Source organism: Diceros bicornis, chromosome 4 (genome assembly GCF_020826845.1).
Source record: "Diceros bicornis minor isolate mBicDic1 chromosome 4, mDicBic1.mat.cur, whole genome shotgun sequence".
Taxonomy (NCBI): domain Eukaryota; kingdom Metazoa; phylum Chordata; class Mammalia; order Perissodactyla; family Rhinocerotidae; genus Diceros; species Diceros bicornis.
In genome coordinates, this window is record NC_080743.1 from 9,773,983 (window position 1) to 9,790,550 (window position 16,568).

Consider the following 16,568-nt stretch of genomic DNA (forward strand, 5'->3'; position numbering starts at 1 on the left):
CAGCTGCCTGAAGGCAGGGTAAATATCTGATCCATCTTTGCATATTCAGAGATCAAGGCATAGTGCCTGGCACAACATGATGCTTGAAAAGCTCCTCTGTAGCACAGCCATTCCTTTATTGAGCAAATAGTTACTGAGCCATTAATACATGCCAGGCATTTCTCAAGGCACAGAGCAGTTCCACTCCCTGACATGATGAAGCTTACATTCTAGATGGGGTGAGGGATGGGGGGAAAGACTATAAGCAGTAAATAAAATAAATAATTTAAATAAAATGTTAGAAGGTGATAAGAAATATGGTAAAAAGAACAGAGCAAGGTAAGAGGAGTTAGAGGAAGGAATGCATTGCAATTTCGTGTAGGGTAATCTGAGTAGGAGTCCTTGAGAAGGTAAGACTGAAACAAAGACTAGATGTAGATGAGTGAGTTTGCTATGTGGAATCTGGGGAAAGAGCCTTCCAGAAAGAGGAAATAGCTTGCAGTAAGGCCCTGAGGCTGAAGCAAGCCAAGTTTGTTTGAGAAACACCAAGGAGATCAGTGTGGCTGAAGCAAAGAGAAAGAAGGGAGAGTAGTGGGAGATGAAGCGCAATGGTTAATTTTACGTCAACTTGACTGGGTCACAGAGTGTCCAGAGATTTGCTAAACATTATTTCTGGGTGTGGCTGTGAGGGTGTTTCTGTATGAAATTCGCATTTGAATCAGTGGACTCAGGAAAGCATGCTGTCCTCTCCAGTGTGGTGTGCATCATACGCTCCATTGGCCTGAATAGAACAAAAGGCAGAGGAAGGGAGAATTCGCCCCTTCTCTGCCTGACTGCTGCCCTCAGACTGAGATTTACACCATTGGCTTCCCTAGTTCTCAGGCCTTCAGACTCAGACTGAACTACAACACTGGCTTTCCTGAGTCTCCAGCTTGCAGATAGCACATTTGTGGGACTTCTCAGCCTACATACTCACGTGAGCCAATTCTTCATAATATAACCTCTTTATATATATATGTATATATATGTGTGTGTTGTGTAGGTATATCCACATACAGATAAACACACATACATATATTATTGGTTCCATTTCTCTGGAGAACCCTGACTAATACATAGAGCCAAAGGGTGGAAGATCAGAGGGGACACTGAGGACCACTTTAAGGCTTTGGCTTTCACTCTGAGTGAAATGGAGAACCACTGTGGCGGAGGCATATAATCTGACTTTTGTTTTAAAGGTATCACTCTGGCTGCTGTGTTGAGAAAAGGCCGTGGCGAGGCCAAGACGAAAGCCAAGGACTAGTAGGGAGCTGTTGCCGTACGCAAGGCACATGATGCTGGTAGCTCAGATGAGGACGGCAGCACTGGAGGCAGCGGAAAGTGCTTGGCTTTGGGGTCTGTTGTGAAGTTGGAGCCAATAGGATTTCTTGACAGATATTAAAAAAAGAGAGAGAAGTCCAAGGTGACTTCATTTGGCTTAACTGGAAGCCATTGACTGAGATGAGGAAGACCATAAGTAGATGAGTTTTGGAGGGAAATGAGGAGTTGTAGGCACGTGACATTTGTTTTAATAGGCTTTATTTTCTAGATTAGTTTTAAGTCCACACAAAATTGAGTGAAGAGACAGAGATTTCCCATACACTCCTTGCCCCAACACATGCAGAGCCTCTCCATGATCAACATCCCCTACCAGAGTGGTACATTTGTTACAATTGATGAACCTACAGTGGTACATCATTATAACCTAAAATCCATAGTATACATTAGAGTTCACTTTTGGTATTGTATATTCTATGGGTTTGAACAAAAGCATAAGGACATATATTCATCATTATAGTGTCATACAAAGTATTTTCACTGCCCTAAAAATTCCCTGTGCTCTGTTTGTCGCTACCACACCTCCACCCCTGGAAACTACTGATCTTTTTATTGTCTCCATAGTTTTGCCTTTTCTAGAATGTCATATAGTTGGAATCATACAGTATGTAGCCTTTTAAGACTGGCTTCTTTCAATTAGTAATATACATTTAACATTCCTCCATGTCTTTTTAGGACTTGATAGCTCATTTCTTTTTAGCACTGAATAATATTCCATTGTCTGGATGGACCACTGTTTATTTATTCATTCACCTACTGAAGAACTTCTTGGTTGCTTCCAAGTATTGGCAATCATAAATAAAGCTGCTGTAAACATCCATGTGCAGGTTTTTATATGGACATAAGTTTCAACTCCTTTAGGTAAATCTCGAGGAGAGTAATTGCTGGATCAAATGGTAAGAGTCTGTTTAGTTTTGCAAGAAATCTCGCAACTGTCTTCCAAAGTGGTTGTACCATTCTGCATTCCCACCAGCAATGGATGAGAGTTCCTATTGCTCTACATTCTCACCAGCATTTGGAGCTGTCCGTGTTCCAGACTTTGGTCATTCTAACAGGTGTGTAGTGGTATCTCATTGTTTTAATATGCATTTCACTGATGACATGGGATGTGGAGCATCTCTTCATATGCTTATTTGCCATCTGCATATCTTCTTTCTCGAGGTATCTGTTAATGTCTTTGGCTCATTTTTTAATTTGGTTGTTTATATTCTTATTGTTGAGTTTTAAGAGTTCTTTGTATATTTTGGATAACAGTCCTTTATCAGATGTGCTTTTTGCAAATATTTTCTCCCAGTCTGTGGCTAATCTTTTCATTCTCTTGATAGGGTGTTTCACAGAGCTAAAATTTCTATTTTTAATGAAGTCCAGCTTATCAATTAATTCTTCCATGGATAGTGCCTTTTGGTGTTGTATCTAAAAAGGTCATCACCAATCCCGAGGTCATCTAGATTTTCTCCTATATTATCTTCTAGGAGTTTTATATGCATGTTTCTTTTCATAAATATTTTATTTTCTATTAGTCTTTTTAACATAGTCCATATTTTAAATAACACTATGGGAAAGCGTTCAATACAACAGGAACCTTGAAGATGCAAATACTAATTCACTCACACAAATGACCCAAGTAAGTGTGCACTTTGGATATATTTTAGATTTCTTTAAAAAGCAATAAAAAAGTACAGATTTTTCAATATGCAGTGAATATGAAAACTGTAAACACTCTTACAACAGAACACTGCCTTTCCTTTAAAAAATATCCTAGCAAATTCATCATTTTCTGTTAAGGGTGATACTTCACTTTGAAATTACAGCATGTCTATTTCTCTGTGGTATTTTTATTCTTAATAATAAAGGTTCAATTTATAGTTCTGGAAACAACTTGGAAAGAAATATTTATATTAAAGTGCCTGCTGATAACTTGGTGGAAAATAATGAAAAATGTTTACCAAAAAAGTTTGAATAACAAAATGTTATGAGGTAATACATATACACACATTTATAGATACGTGTATTATATATTTACATATACACTACATATATATACACACACACAAATACAAACATGCTCTCTCATACAATATAAGAAATCATTCTATAATGATTTTATAAGAAAGAAATTTTAACTTTCTTTGTTAAGCAAAGATTCATGTCCCCCCCATAAAAGGCAATAAAATATGAAAAAGACATCAATGAATAAAAACCCACTTATTTGTCGATTATTATGACACTGTTTTGCTCGTGAGAGGTTTAGGTATGATTGTATTTTCACCCTTGTTCTCACAGGCTTTCATCTCTCACTCCCTAAGAAACCATAATCTTTTCTGACATCCAAGTATTATTGAAGATGAAATAACCATACGCAACAGGAGATCCATCACAAGCTTCTATTGATAACCTGGTTAGTTTAATTACTCTCTTGTTTGTCAAGGGGGCCATGACTCATTACAAACAAAACCATGAAATCCGGAACATTGCCTGAAAACCCAGGCATAATGAACCGAAATAAAAATCTAATTTGTCATTAAAAGGCTTTTATGCAGTACAGTGTGCATATGGCTCAGCACAAGGTACTTTACCACACAAGTTAAAGGGACACGATCCTGTAGTCTAGGGGTTCACGGGCTGCTGTGACGGATGCTGAAAATGGAAAGACACCTAAAATGTCATATGGAAGCACAAATAAAGAATGAATCAAGAATTAACATTGTGCACAAGAAAAAGTCCTAAGAGCGTTGTGTGTGTTAGGGAATTAAAGGGCTATGGGCTATGAGTAATCAATATGGAGATATGAGTCTCATGTAGATTTCATTTTGAGGCTAAAATTATAAACTTGAACCTGAAGGCTCTATTGATTTTTCTTGGGGACATGAATGAACCCTTATTCACATTATTCTCCCTCTTTTCAAAATGACTGTTTAAGAGCAAGGGGGTTCATCCACTTATTTATTCTTCATTTCTTCATCAATCAAAAAATATTTTTATTAGAGACCACATTAATGAAAAAAATAATATTCGTGGCCTCATAAGGCTAACATTCTTGAGTTTGTGTGTGTGTGTGTGTGTGCACGTACATGCGTGTGCAAACAGTAAATAAATAAATAGTAAAGGAGCGGTGCAAACTAAGGTGGAAATCGAGCAGAGTAAAAGAAAAAGGAACAGCAAGGCGTGTTATTTTGTGTGTTGCAGTCACGGAGCTCCTTATGCGTAAGGCAATATTTGAGCAGAGAATTGAATGATGTGAGAAAAAGAATCATGTGGTTATCTGTAGGAAATTATTAAAATAAGAGGAAACAGAAAAGGCAAAGGCCCTGAGTTGAGGGTATGCTTGAGGTGGAAACATGCTTAACAGGCATATGGAGCAGGAGAATGGTAATTGTGGCTTGAGCAGATAAATGAGAGGAAGAATCTAGAAGAGAAGGCTGGGTGGGCAGCTGGAGCTCAGATTCTGTAGGTTCTGGTAGCTCATGGTAAAGCCTTTGATTTTATTCTAAGGAGATGATGTTTTGGCTATTTTGAGCAGAGGAGCGACATGGCTTGATCAACATTTTATAAAGATGATTTGGCTGCTATGTGGAACATGGTCTGCAGGGATGCAAGAGAGAAAACAGGCAGAACAGCTAGGAGGCTGCTGTAGTAACCTGTAGATGATGAGAAAGTCATTGGCCAATCCATGGAAAAGGCAGAAATTGAACAAAAATTTAATTAAATAGATCACTGGTCACATTGGACCTGAGTCAGCTCATTTTAGTTAACTGGCAGTGACAGAACATTTTTAGTGAAATTCCAAGTTTACACCATTCTGATACCTATTACTTTGTATAAATAAAAGAGTTTATGGCCACAGAAATGTCTGATTATACCCAGCAGGCTTCTTTTTTAGAGCACATCTCAGACTGTGCTGCCCATGTATGCCTTATGAATCTCTTGTAGTATGCAGCCTTTTCCAAACTTAGGAGACCACAGAATTGCAGAAGCTTTTATACTGGAGTTCTTGTGGGCCTAATATTTCTTGGGACATATTCTGAGTATGTTGGGCAGTTGGACTAGCAGATGTCTAAGGTCTATTCCACATCCTGTTATGTGATCCAGGACTTTCCAGGTCAACAATCATCACTGGATCAACAGGCTTCTGTGTGCTCAGGAGCTATAATGTACTCATTTTATGTGATGAGAAGGCTTCAATTATTTGCATCATAAGGATATGGTCATTTATTTTCCAGAAATATATACCTCACCATAATTATGACTAATTAAATCTTCAACTGGAGCTATAACAGTGAATTATAAGTATACTCGGCTAAGTTGTACAAAACGCTCATTTTCCCCTAAAATGTTCCACATTTTAAGAAACGAGATTGGGCCCATCCTTGAAAAGATGAGCAAATAGTAGAACCCGAATGATTGCTCCTGGAGCCTATTTCTTTTACCATCACACTCCATTGCTCTGTGAAGTTTGGCCCTGGTCCAGCAGTGTAAGCTGTTTTTACAGGGAGTCAGAGTGTAAATGTGTGCATCTACATGTGCTTGTGTCTCTGGAACTGTTTTTCTGTACGTGGAGATAGTTTTTTGTTCTGTTCAGATGTAACTTCTCTCAGTTATACCAAAGTAGCAGAGAAGGTGATTACTGGGCCCCTCAGATCCATGAGTAAAACGGCATCCTTTGGAATAGACCGATTTACGTGCCCTGCTGAAATTTGGGCATATCGCCCTTGTGTCAGATTGTATATGGCTGTGAGCTAAAGCAATTGCACAGAGAAAAAAATCAATTTCAAAGGAGTGTTATTAGACAGATGTGGGGAACAGCAAAGCACAGATGTTGGGAAAAGCCAGCAGTGAAAGGGTCAAGAAGGGATATTTAACACCTGTGTGATTAGATGCTCATGAAAGAGGGGTCCTCCCTTTTCATTTACTCAGTGGGATTATTTCCTTTCATTGTTTAGCCAGTCATGTCAGGACGAAGATAATTAAATGTTCTTTGTCCAAAACTCCAGGCTCTGCAGGTGCAAGCAACAGAACCTCTGCACTTGCCACCCAACAAGCCTGATCAAAATTCCAGTTTTCTTAGTTACATGACAATAGCCACAAAGACTTTCTTCCTCTTTTACCATCAGCAATGGGAGCTTCGCTTTTGTACAAAGTCTTGTTATCAAAAAATGATTGAATCCAAGAATTACTTTAACAGCCTTAGTGAATTGAGGTAGTTGAAATAAAGCTTTAGAGCTCCAATGGCAAAAGAATTTGACCACTACTCCACTCCCTCAAAATGATGGCCAATGATAAAGGTGCCATGTTAAATAATTACAACCATAAAGAAGAGTCAGGAATAGTAAAGAGAAATAAATCATGAAGAAATTCGTCCTACTGAAGCTACATGGGAAAACACTGTGATAAATAAGCACGTTGCCCTTGGTGTAAATTTTAGAACTTGTGAGCTACACTAGGTGGTCTTGGTCAAATGGATAGTCTTTGAAAAAAATCTTAAGGTCTCTAGTACCTACCAGAGAATACATCATATAGCATGTGATCAATACACTATTGTTTCAGATGAGGAGGATGACAGTCGAAAAACTTCCTCCTTGAAGATAGGTTGCAACTCAGGGTGGGAAATAATGACAATCTTTCCAAGGGTGTCATAGGTCTCACAGAAATGGATCACAAGGTCAATAAACCCTTTCCATGAAGCAAATATGTCCTTGCCTTATGGACTAATTTGATCTTAAAGAAAGCTAAGAATTTCATGTTATTGCTAAGAGAAAATTAAGAAAAAAATTTATCTAATCAGATTTAAAAAAAAAATTAGACTATTGAAATATGGTTGAAGTGTAATCTTCATGACATAAAGGACTTTCACATTGAATTATACCTTTGGTCAGTTTTCACAGGGAATGGTAATAATCCAGTTTGTAATGTACCTCCAGCTTCCCCAAACCTTCAACATTTACACAGTGGTGAAATAGTGTAGTATAAGGCTTTGCTGTGTAGTCAAACAAAAGTGGTTCTAACATTCACTGAGTTACTTAGCGCTTCTGAACCACAGTTTTCTCATCTGTAAGACAAATGATGCCTACTTCACAGGATTGCTGTAGAGACAACATAAAACACTTCATGGAGAGTGCTTACCCTAGTGCTTTGCACTGAGTTAGCAGTTGATAAAAACATTAACTGTTATTAAACAGGAATTATTACAAGTGAATAGGGCATCACAGCTATGTTCTCTTTAAGAGCATGAAATAATGATGAGATATGGATAGAAAAGGAAACTGATTTTTTAAAATTCATTGTCTTGGTATTGCAAGTATGTGATCATTTTAATTAAAAGCAGACTAGTATATCCCTTTTTTACTCTCCCAGAATTCTATCCATATCCTGCTTTTTTAGTGTAGTTAACCAAGAAAATTTTCTCAGAAAGGCACTTGTTGTAGACCTTGTCTTATTTATTGTTGACTAAGAAGTAAAAGGATTGGGTTCAACAATGTGATAGAACATCAAAAGTGTAGGGAACACAAAGGTGTCCTTTCTAGAAAGATGCGCAATTGTGGAGGTACATTATGTGTTAAGTGTTAGGGCATATAAAAGATCAATGTATTGATTTAGTTAAGCATATGATGATATGATTAGATCATTTTCTCTTTTACAAGAAAGATAACGATAAGTGGAATTTCACATGTAAATTTGACTTTAATGGTTTTATTAAACATTCAGTATCCAATACCACAGTGTACTAAGCTGTGATCTCTGATTTCCTTATGTTTGCACAGGTGCATAAAAAGCAAAATATTTTGTAAAAAATTTCAGAGCTAAGATATACAACTGCATATTAAATCTGATTTTAGGGGTACTGGTGAAGGCCCTTGTACTGGCCCCCTAACCCTCAAAGAAAAATCTGTGCATTGTTTAAAACTACAACATGGGGGCTGGCCCCATGGCGTGGCTGTTGGGTGCGCACGCTCTGCTGCTGGTGGCCCGGGTTGGAATCTTGGACGCACACCAAGGCACCACTTGTCAGGCCATGCTGTGGCGGCGTCCCGTATAAAGTGGAGGAAGATGGGCACAGATGTTAGCTCAGGGCCAATCTTCCTAGCAAAAAGAGGAGGATTGGCATGGATGTTAGCTCAGGGCTAGTCTTCCTCAGAAAAAAAAAAAAAAACTACAACATAAGGGATTCTTTTCTTAAACTCATAATTTAATGTTATTATAATATTTAACCCTTTCTAGGGAGTTAAATATACTTAAGTTTCCATTAGTCATTTATATTGCGGTGGGAATGATCTGACACTGTGTTGATTATGAGTGTGCATCCGTTAGAGGTCATTACAGGATGACCGGTTGGGTTATCTGTGACTCATAAAGAAGTAGATAAAAGAACAGAAAGGAGAGAAAGGGTAATAAAATGAGTTTGTTGGTGCTTAGGCAGAATTCATTCATATCATGCTTTTGGCAAAGGTCAGCACTAGTGAAATTACATCTTGAAGTAGCTGTCCCCTCATAGTCAGGAATGCTCACTCCAGTGATGCATCCACTGTAAAATATGGCTGAGATTTATTGGGCCACTAGCTGTATCAATAGGAATTAAATGGTTCACTGTTTTCCTTGCTGTTCACCAAACTTTCTTTCTTTAGATTTTATTCATGATTTGATCTCTTCTCTGTTGTCAGTCATGCTGAAATTATAGCTGTATGTGATTGATTTGGATACATTGGACAAGTCTGCAAGATTGTGAAGTTGGGATTCTCCAAAGGCATCTCTATTCTCATCATGTACCATCTTGTAACAAAAGTTGCCCATTAGCACAAACCTTCTGAATCCTCAAACATTTTAATGCATTCTTTTTATATTGAAGCTATCATAAATTTCCTGATATAAAAATTACTTTTTAGTCAATCCCCAAAAAATAAAGATTCGAAGAGTTCAGATGCTGTCTTTAGATTACCTATAAAACATGAAAATATTCTTGGGACTTTTTTTGTCATGGGGAAACTTTTCTAGTTGTATTAATCAGTCAAGACGTTGTTTAAGTTTCTATTATGTTTATTGTCATGTTTTAAGTCATGGTACATTTTCAAAGATTAATACTGATCTCTCAGAATGTAAATAAACTAGACTTTTATATAAATTTAGGATTTTTGCAGTAAATCAATGTAAAAAATAATACCAATAAAGATGTACTGGTAATAGATGGGGATAGCATTTTTGGAATCTTTCCTTAGGCTAATTTCTCACCAGATCATGCTTCCCTCTGGCCTCAGGGCCAGCTTCCTCCAAGGACCCACTGGCAAATCTGAAGGCAGCAGAGAGCCTCGGCTGTTATGACTTCCGCCCTCTGCAGAATAATCACTGGATCAGATTTCTTAGTTGACTGAATGGTTTATTATTTCTTCTTGTTTCCACGGCCTTCAATAATCTTAAAATAGCACATTTAAAAAGTTGATTAAAATTCACTTATTAAAATTGTTTAATTCTGAAAAATGAATAATTCATATTGCTAATATATTCTAAAGAACTACTTTCCAAACACACTCTCTTGGAGGAAGAGAAAAGAAAGCCTCTGAATAGCTAGAAAAAAAAGGGAAATTAAAGAAAAAATAAGATTTATATTATAGAAATACAGTTGTAAACTATCCATTTTTCCCTGCCCACCACCCTCAAGTGCATGAGGGAGAATGTTAGCAGTCTAGCAAGATATAGGAAACATATTAAGTGAATGACATTTTCCAAAACTATAGGCATAGATTCCTTAGTAAGAAAATGAACATTAAACTAAACGACTTCTACCTCTCAATTGATTTTGAGGTGGCAATTAGCTGTGTGCTCAGACTTGCATCCTGGAGGTTGTAATGTTTTAGTATTTCTACATGGTTCAAAGAGTAAAGCAACAGAGGTCACGACTGAAACAGATGTGCTTTATCCATAGACTTGCTATGAACTGATGAACAAGGAGAAAAACAACACAGCAGGAAGTGATACTAGTTGTAGAATTGAGAGATAATTCTTCTTCCCATTTGAAAAACACAGTTTTGGACACTTCTATTTATGGAGAAAGAAAGCTAAAACAGAGCAAACACAGTCAGCAGTAACTAAGAGCAAAAGAATAAGACATAAAGTAGGAGAGACATTTTACCTACAAGTAGTATATCTTAAAGAAATCAAAAGATGTGGGAGGAAGGGTGGTAGAAAAATTGTAATTTTCAGAAACAATAGTGTGGGTTTATTTGGGACTAAGAAGGTTTTACAAGGAAAAAAAAATGTCATCCTTCCTAAAATGATTAAGTAAAATGTGGTATGAGAAAACTCTGCCTAACAGCAAAAGTAATTTGACAACTGAAGAGTGTGTAAAGAAAGGAAAAGTCTGACAGACAAATAAGAAGTTCCTTGTCAGCAACAGCAGAATATGAATAAATTTTTAACTAAAATGTTTGGGATCTTTGCTCAGAAATAAAAAAAGTGTATATGCCTAAAATGCAGCTGATGCTCGCCTTACCATCTCAATCTTATTTAGTGCACCGGTAAGTCAAAATCACTGGATTCTTTTCTCCTGACTGCTCTCATCCTGCAAAGCTTCTCCGTGCATTGGATGAAGTTCCTATTACCAGATCACCAATGTCATTACAAAACATTTCCAAGTCTCGAGAGACTCTATAATCTAGTAAGCTCTGCCTTTAAAATGCATCTTATCACTCTTCACCACCCCAGAATTATGCTGGTGCAAGCCATTACCTCTTGCTTAGAATATTCCAAGTCTCCTAACAGTTCCCCCTGGTTCTGCCCCTGCTCCTTCTACAGGCCATTCCCAACATAGCTGCCATAGTGTTTCTGTTAAAACAAGTCAAATTCTCCATCCCTGCTGCACACAATCACGCCCTGGCTTCCCCTTTAACTCAGAATACAAGTCAAATTTATTACAGTGGTCCAGAAACCCCTAAATGATCTGACTCTTCTGCTCTCTCTCTCTGACCACATTTCTGTTCACATTCTCTCTTGCCCAATCTGCTCTGGCCACACTGGACTACTGGATAGTCATGGAACACATACCAAGAGTGTCCCTACTTCACCTTCTTTGTACTTGGTACTTCCTTAGTCTGGAATATTCATCCCTCAGATATCTTCACATCTTGCTTGGAACCTCATTTCCTTTCAATTCCTGCTCCAATTCTACAGGACTGAAGAGGTCTTCCCTGACTCCTATATAAAATAATAATCCTACCCCCTTACCCTGCAACCTTTTCCTTCTTAACCTTCCCACTGTTCTCCATACCAACCATCTCCATCTGACATAGTATATATTTACTTCTTTACTTGCTGATTGTCTCTTTTCCTTCATTGGAAGGTACAATCCATGAGGAACAGTTTTGTTCAATGATGTATCCCAAGTCTCTAGATCAGTGCCTGGAACATAGTAAGCAGTCAATAAGAAATAAAAGACTATACTATTGCTGTGGAGTGAATAAAGACTAAAACAACCATTCAGTTCTCTGTGTTGCAGAAATGTGGTACATTTTGACGTAGGCCAAGGAAGATGTCATAGTGTCATTGCCCTTTGCTGAGTAGAAAATTTCTGTAGCATTATCACCCATATGTTTAAAATCCTCGACATTGTGTGCCTGTAAAATGAATAATGTAATGTCTGTAAATATAGCACCTTTATGTTTTTGGTAAGTTTTGCTATATAATAATACCTTATGATTTTTCATCCCTTTATACTTAGATTAATATATATGTATATATAATATATATTTAATATACAATAAAAACAAATGTCCATTTTATATATATTATATTTATTTATTTATGTAATTAAATTTAACATATTCTTTAGAGTACTTAGATATGGTTTGGAACAAAGCATCTGAAACTAAATGGTTAACTCGAGCATTTCATTTTTATAGATATACTATATCACACATAACACTATATAACTTGGCATTAAAATACTATATATACCTGGGCAGCAGAGCTCTAGAAAAAACTCAAGCAGTGTATAACAACCACCCACCACATCTTAGTGACATATGACAATCAACATCTATTTCTCACTTATCCTCTACTTTCTGTCATATATGTAACGCCATTAGTCAAAGCAGTCACGTGGTCAAGCCTGCCATGAATGGGGCTGGGAAATACTCCACCTACATTCAGAGGGAGATAGAAGTCCATATTGCGAAGGCATTATCCAGACCATTACTCATAGGTACAATTTTCCAAAGTCATTCAAGCTCAACGTCTTCTTCCATACCAAAGCCAAAGAGAGCTCTATAGGTCAGCCTTGGACAAGAAAGTTTGTTTTCTCTTCTGCCAAAGAAATGGAGTGTTTGAAATGAACTGTGGATTTCAGAGTAATCTGCTGGGAGGGATATCTGACTGAAGACATACCATGGAGAAAAAAGCTGCCACAGAACCAAAAGGATAGCAAGTGCTATGCAAACCAAGTACAGTGGAAAGCTAGCATGTCAGGAAGGTGTTATTAGAGCACCCAGGAAAGACTGATGAGGACCCATCATAGCAAGACACCCACTTCTTCAGCTACCACAAACAAGATGCATTTGATAACTGGGAGATATTTTTCCATGTTCATATGTCATCTACTAACTCAATATTTATTCTGAGTTATTGTCTGTTCTCTTATTCATTTATTTACTGAGTGCTAGTGGTCAAGGATAGATTAAAATTGTTCTTGCCTTAGGGAAGCTCAGGGCTCTAGTGGAATTGGGAGCTGGCCAATGATGTGTCATAATCTTCTGTGTTTCTCTAAGGCCTGGCCCAGCATGAGGAACAGAGTAAAGAGTTTAAAATTGTTTGTTGAATAAATGAATGGGATGAATGAATGAATTATCTCTATAAAATACTATAATTCTATGATCTTGCTGTAATTTACTCTCCAGGCTCTTTCAACTCAATATAGTTAAATTCCAATGAGTTGATAGGTTTATGATGTTCATATAACACATAAATAACACAAATACATTTGTATTGTATGGGAACATATTGATATCAATGCCATTTCCTAATAATGTACATTTCTTAAATAATTTTTTAATAAAGAAATTTTAGTGGATAAAAATATGGAAATAGCAGAATTTCTGGGCATATTCCACCTAAACTTTAATCTAAAGCTAAAAATTTCTCTGAAAAAGTTATATATTCTAGACATAAGGGCTATATTTTGATCTAATAAATGGAAATGCTTGTTAAGAAAATGAGTATTTATTTTGACTAGAAATCTTTGTTATTAGTTGAATCTGAAACATTTATGAGTCCAAATAATTTATTCACTTTGTTTGTAAATTGCAAGATATGATTATAAACTAGAAAGCTGATTCTGTGTATACTGGGCATATTGGAAGCACTTTATGTGTTTGTTTATAAAAGATGCAGGATTAACGGTTCCAGAACAATGTTAGAAGCAATATGTTCTGCTTCTCTTACCATTTTCGTTAAGTGCTCACTGTAGGTTTTCTGCCTGAATTTGAGTTCACCGTTTTTCAAAATGGAAATTCATAGTAGGAGGTGAGTATGACTATAGTGTAAAAAGTGTAGACTGGTCAAGATAATGCTCCCTGTTGGGTCTATTATCTTCAAGCTCTTTCCAATGTGTTCCACTGTGTGCCCCATGAAATAATGGTCCATTATGGTTTTATGTTCTTCTTACTGAAGTAATCCTATGAGGTGGCCTAGTAATAGCATCAAATAAACTGTTTTAATGTGAGCATGTGTGTGTGTGTCTGTGTGTATTAGCTCTATTTCTTCCAAAATGGAAATAAGTCTGTTTTTGGTAACTGAACCAAATGTTTTCAGGGCATTTTAAATACATAATTCATAAAAACCAAAAATGGTAAAATAATGCACAGACTCTACTGGCATTCATTTAGCTATAGAAAATATGCAAAACACTAGGTAGAACAGGTTTTGTCTTTTAACATTTTAATGAGCTTTGGGACTTTCATGAATATTAGTTATGTTGCCCAAATTACTCATTATAATTCTAATGTGCATTTTATATTTAATTACAATGCTTATAAAGATTTGGTATGGACAGTAAATTATTATAACTAGCATGTGCATAATGATTATGAACTGAATTTATTAACTTTTACACCAGCATTCAGTGTGGTAACTTTCAGTTTCACCTTGGTGATTAACCACATTGTCTGATTAAACAAATATTTGTGTGGAATTAATTGAAAATGTCAAAAAGCAGTGTCTACTTTTTTGCTTTTTGCCAATTTTCATCAAATTTTATTTTTAGTTTCTTTAGCTCATTTCATTACTAGATAAGCTCATTTCAAAATACTAAAGCAAATATTATTAATTTTTCTTATTTAAAAGACTGTAGGCTTGTTATGACATTTCAACAGGGAGCCCAACATCAGAGGACTAGAAGCTTTCTGCTAGGGTAGGTAAAGCTAGGTGATTTTCTGAGATGTCAGCTTATTCACATCCTAAACACAAAAGTACACCATTTTTAAAAACTAATTCTCACGTTTTATAAACATTAAGAATAGTTGGCTTCTATCAACAAGAATTTCTCTTCCCATTTGGCATAACACAGTTCTACAAGTCTTAGATGTTAATTCTTTGCCAAATTGTTCACATTAAAAAAATACAAATAGCTCCAGATTCATTTTCCATCCTTGAAATTTAGTCCCGGGCTCTGTATTAAGTGGGCAATCATTACAGGTTACTTGATAATTAGGATGGTAATAAGATTTTCTTGTAAAAATTCACATTCACTTAGAGAGGAATAAAAATAACCAGAACTTGAATGTGAATGAATCCATAACTTTGTTAGACGAGATCTGTATTTTTGGACTCCATATAGTCTGACCCCTGACCCAGGTAATATTAACCTTCAGTGAACAAGGGAGGGTACGAAGGACAAAGATCAAGCAAGAATTGGCAAGCAGTTTTCATCTGAAAAATTCCTAAATACAGGCATCCCTACAGTGCAGCAGTTAAGGGGTTTGCATTAAGGATTCAATTAGGATCTTAGCTTGTGATCAGTTACTAGTCGTGGGATGCTGGGCAAGGATGGGAACATTTTAAAACTTTAATTCCCACCTCTGTAATACAAGGATGATATAATTGATCTCAAAGACTTGTGGCAATTCAATGAGAGGCTGCACATAAAGAATGAGTACAAGGAAGGACTGGATTCAATGAACATTTGAAAATGGGTGAGAGGCCATCACACAAATGCTACAGCCACCCTGATTCAAAGTGATTGGTTATTTGGCAGAGCAATGTAAGGAGCTAACATTCATCTTCCTCAGATCCTCCAGTGTAATCTATCCATTGATGAATGTGGTGTGTGTATGTGTACATATATAATTATGCATGCATATCTGTATTAAACACTCATATATGTGTGTACATATACATAAACATATATGCATATATTTGCATACATTTTTCGTTAAAACCCACTAACTTGCCATCTCTTGACCACTGTGGATATATATATAATAATCTCATATACTTTGCATTTGTTTACTGTGTACTTGAATTCCTAGCTCACCTTTTGCGTTACTCTTATAAACATAATCATCTATATACTTGTATGATACTTATTTATATATGATATTAATTGATATTCTTGAATTTCTATGATAGCAGTATTATTAATAGTAAAGCTATTATATGTAACCATTGTATTATTTTATGCAAATTATATTATATAATTATATATAAAAATATATACAGATGTATAGTAATATAGCATATTATTATTATAGCATAACTATTAATAATAATGCTATTATTTCCTTTAGTACATTGTAGTCTCTAAGGTAGAGTTTATTCCTTAGTTGTCATCTTTTTTCCTGTAAATAACGAACACTTATTGACTATTTACTGCACATCAGTTGCCATGTTATGTCCAGAGCAGCTAGAACTATGCCTTGCACATAATAAATCTTTGTCATATGAGTGAATAGATGAATGAATTACAGTTTTCCTACTGTACAGTCTGTTGACTTATGGGAAAGGTTTTTCAAGATTATTTTTTGTTTAATACCCTGTGTCTATGGATGAGGGGAAAAATATTGAAGTGGTAGGTGAAACTTCCTATCAATCCATTAAGTGTTTTCATCACAAGATTCTCTATTTATTTAACTTCAAGAATTAAATAATAGGGTATTTTCTTAAGAAATAAACATAATTGCATAAGTCTTTTAAAGTATTTCTAACAAGGTTTAAGTCTAAAAACTTAAATTACTTTG

General features: G+C 36.1%; 1 protein-coding gene across 1 annotated transcript in view; it reads right to left on the minus strand.

The window, feature by feature from the left end:
- NEGR1 (neuronal growth regulator 1) overlaps positions 1 to 16,568 on the minus strand; it is a 473,734-nt gene that overhangs the window by 184,397 nt on the left and 272,769 nt on the right. The gene's annotated exons all lie outside the window — the stretch shown is intronic.